The 4437-nt window shown below is 45.3% G+C and overlaps 1 non-coding gene across 1 annotated transcript; it reads right to left on the reverse strand.

Moving 5' to 3' along the window:
* Positions 1-533: 533 nt before the first annotated feature.
* TRNAP-UGG (transfer RNA proline (anticodon UGG)) lies at positions 534-608 on the reverse strand. Its single transcript has one exon. It is a non-coding gene; the product is annotated as a tRNA-Pro (tRNA).
* Between the last annotated feature and the right edge of the window lie 3829 nt (positions 609-4437).

Here is a 4437-nt window from a genome sequence, read left to right on the forward strand (position 1 = left end):
TAGATTTGGTAATCGGCTTTTGAGCTCCATTATGTGGACTTCATCAATTTTTGAATTATGGACTTGGCGGTAGTGGTCAATACTAACTGCACCGTCTAAATGCTCCCTGACCAAGTTTGCGTACTCGTCAGGGTTGAGTTGAGGGGGCAGCCCGTGCGCTAATTGGGCTTCGAGGTGGCTATACGCGAAAAAAGCTCGCTTTCTACTGAGGCCTGTTCTGTCCTAAACTGTTCCAAAATGTTATTTGTTTCATAGGAAGATTCCAAAAGCACATTGATGCCGAAAGAATCTTCGGAACCGGTGGAGAGGCTATTCTGATTGAAGGCTAGACAAATAACATGACTGGGGTATGTAAATAAAACCTGTGAAATAGCTATATAATATGATCTAAATATAGAAGAATACCAAAGATAATGGGTTGCAAAATAAGCTTTTTAGCTTTCTTTTTCTTTTGTGCGCGCTTTTCGCCTGCCTTTCCGACCGCGGATAGGCTACGGGGCTTTGCACTTCGGCCCCATTGTGTGAATACCACATCAAGGTGACAGGATTCGAACCTATGGCCCTCTGTACCCAAAACAGATGCGCTGACCAGACTGCGCTACACCTCGTCTCCCCCTCAGAACATATGGATCTACCCGACCCATAAAGAAAAGAACCACCGCTTTTAGGAAATTTTGACAATTCTCTTTCACTTGCATTTTATTTCGTGAAGGCTCACTCTCATTCTTCTTACATCTTGCCCTTTTTTCTTGAGAATTGTATCTGTGGCTACTGCTGTTTTGCCAGTCTGTTTGTCCCCAATAATGAACTCTCACTGACCGCGCCCTATAGGGATCATCGAATCGATAGCAATAAGCCTTGTTTGAAGAGGTTTGTATACGGAACGCCTGGAAATTCTACTTGGAGCAGGAGATTCAATTAAGCGAGATTCGGAAGCTACAATTTCGCCTCTCCCATCAATAGGTTTAGCCAGAGCATTTATAACACGACCCAAGTTATATACGCTCACGGGTATCTGAGCAATTCTTCCTGTTGCTTTTACAAAACTTCCCTCTTGATGCTAAACCATAGCTCTAACTGAGTAAAATTCCACAATTTCTAAGAACGATATGCTTTTTTGCATTTTCCACTGTGAAAGCTTCTCTCAATCCCTTCCTAGTCCTTTCTTTCCTGGGCACAGGCTTACCTGGTTGACCGCCTACATTCATTCATTGTTCGTTCTGTTGTGGAATCGAACCACAGAGCTAGCGCAATTGGGATTTAGAGTCCCATGCGTGAAACTAAAGAGGATTTTCAGTCCTCTGCTCTACCAGCCAGAACCTAGAAAGACACTTCACACCCGATTTGACACAGCTAGACTGGAAACACTGCTTGTCAAGAGCACAGACCCCAGTATAGAATACTTTTTTGAGTATGTTGGTAAGGTCCGGTCATCCGCTTTTGTGCTTGCACTTCTGCGTAACTAGGGGTTCAAGTCCAGTACAACGTACTTTCATAATTGAATCAAAAGCGTCGATACATGAAAAATCTCTGAAAGATCGAGGATGTCGCCTAGAGGGGGGGTGAATAGGCGCTTTAAAATAATTACGGTTTAGGCTTGAACAAATGCGGAATAAACCTAGCAGTTAATTTGACAAGCACAAAACCTACAACAACTAGGCTCACCTATGTGCACCAACAACTTATGCTAAGCAAGATAAGCAACTATGTGATAGCAAGATATATGACAAAGAACAATATGTCTATCACAAAGTAAAGTGCATAAGTAAAGGGGCTCGGGTAAGAGATAACCGAGGCACGCGGAGACGATGATGTATCCCGAAGTTCACACCCTTGCGGATGCTAATCTCCGTTTGGAGCGGTGTGGAGGCACAATGCTCCCCAAGAAGCCACTAGGGCCACCGTAATCTCCTCACGCCCTCGCACAATGCAAGATGCCGTGATTCCACTAAGGGACCCTTGAGGGCGGTCACCGAACCCGTACAATGGAGACCCTTGGGGGCGGTCACCGAACCCGTACACTTTGGCAACCCTTGGGGGCGGTCACCGGTACCCGTCAAATTGCTCGGGGCGATCTCCACAACCTAATTGGAGACCCCGACGCTTGCCCGGAGCTTTACACCACAATGATTGAGCTCCGAACACCACCAACCGTCTAGGGCGCCCAAGCACCCAAGAGGAACAAGCTCAAGGGCACCAAGCACCCAAGAGTAATAAGCTTCTCAACTTGTAACTCCCACGTATCACCGTGGAGAACTCAAACCGATGCACCAAATGCAATGGCAAGGGCACACGGAGTGCCCAAGTCCTTCTCTCTCAAATCCCACCGAAGCAACTAATGCTAGGGAGGAAAATGAGAGGAAGAACAAGAAGGAGAACACCAAGAACTCCAAGAACTAGATCCAAGGGGTTCCCCTCACATAGAGGAGAAAGTGATTGGTGGAAATGTGGATCTAGATCTCCTTTCTCTTTTCCCTCAAAAACTAGCAAGAATCCATGGAGGGATTGAGAGTTAGCAAGCTCGAAGAAGGTCAACAATGGGGGAAGAACACGAGCTCGAAGGATAAGGTTCAATGGGGAAGAAGACCCCCTTTTATAGGTGGGAAAAAATCCAACCGTTATGCTCACAGCCCGCACCGAGCGGTAGTACCGCTTGACATCACGGTACTACCGCTAGGGGTAGCGGTACTACTGCTAAGGGTAGCGGTACTACTGCTTGCGAGCGGTACTAAAAAATTACATCCGTGCCTACCACCGCTGGACTTGTGACGAGATTTTGGTCCCGAGCGGAAGTAGCCACGGAAGTAGCCGCGGTAGTAATGCTCCAAGCGGTAGTACCGCTCCCACGAGCGGTAGTACCGCTCCCAAGGGCGGTAGTAAAAAATTACTTCCGCTCCTACCCGCGGTAGTACCGCTGCAGCCTTTTCAGAACACCAAAACTACCACAACTTCTTCATTCGGACTCCGAATTCGACGAAACCAAGTTTGTTGGAAAGCTAGCGACAAGGGCCAACACAATATTGATAGAAATATCAAGAATAAGCAAATGAGAAAAGGCCCAAAAGAAAATGGTGAGAACCCTTCCTCGGATAAGACCGGTAAAACCTCCAACACCGAAAACATCATAGAAGACGTATGCAAACTCCGTTTTCGATGAACTCAAGCTTGTCATCAAGATGACCAAAAGCTCCAAATCTCACAAGGAGAAGAACCAAACAAGAACCAATAAAGATGATGCAAGGATGCAATGGTTTGAGCTCTCTACAAACGATACGATCAAGCAACTCATCGAGAGCCCCCTTTGATAGTACGGCAATCGATCCTATAAATCGGTCTCCCACAACTACCATGAGACCGGTAAAATAGAAAACCTATCAAGGGCAAACCTTTGCCTTGCACAAAATCCACTTGAGCTAGATGATGACGATCTACTCCTCCTCAAGATGGACCACCTTTCTTGATTGCGTTGGCTCGATGAAGACTAGTTGATTGCTCCCCCATACTCCACTATGGATGAGCCACTCTTCCGCTCATCTTCACAAGTCCATTGTCACCACAATGGACGGCAAGCTTCAAGCACTTGATCTCTTCGTGATACATCACTTGAACTTGCACACCTAACCTAACCCCACAAAGAACTCTCACGAAGACCATGGGTTAGCACACAAAGCGTAATGGACAATGCTTACCACACCATGGGATCACTTGATCCCTCGGTACATCTTGTGCGCTTTGTGTGTTGAATCTTTCCAACTCTCTTCATTTGGATGATGTCTTGAAGGTGGACATGAATGATCACACAATCTTATTATTCAAGACATGCTTGCAATAAGCTCAACACTCACATGACCAATCTTTGGATAATTCCTTAATAACACCTTGGTCAACTCATAAACTCCTTGAAACCAACACATGGACTTCAAGAAAAGCCTATGGACAAAACCTTCAGATATAACTCAAGGCAACCATTAGTCCATAGAGATTGCCATCAATTACCAAAACCAAACATGGGGGCACCGCATGTTCTTTCAATCTCCCCCATTTTGGTAATTGATGACAATCACTTTCAAGAGAGTTTATACAAGGAGTTATGCATCACCATGCAATGCAACAACCAATGATGCATGAGAATGGGATGCAAATGCTTAGGAACCAAAACCAAAGCAAGGAGAAAACTCAGAAGAATTCTCCACAAAACTCTCTGAAACTCCTCCCCCATTGGCATCGATTGCCAAAATGGGTGAAAAGCTTAGAAGGCCAATATAAAGAGTGTTCCACCATAAATTGTGTATCTCTCAAAAATAGAGTGGAATGCAATACACATATCCAATGGTAAATACTGGGAGGAAGACAAACTATATTGAGGCCCAAAGATTGCAAAAGAGAGATATGCCACAAAGACATAACAAAGAGAGAAACAAGCAATCGAGCAATCAA

Source organism: Triticum aestivum, chromosome 6B (assembly GCF_018294505.1).
Source record: "Triticum aestivum cultivar Chinese Spring chromosome 6B, IWGSC CS RefSeq v2.1, whole genome shotgun sequence".
Classification (NCBI taxonomy): Eukaryota; Viridiplantae; Streptophyta; class Magnoliopsida; order Poales; family Poaceae; genus Triticum; species Triticum aestivum.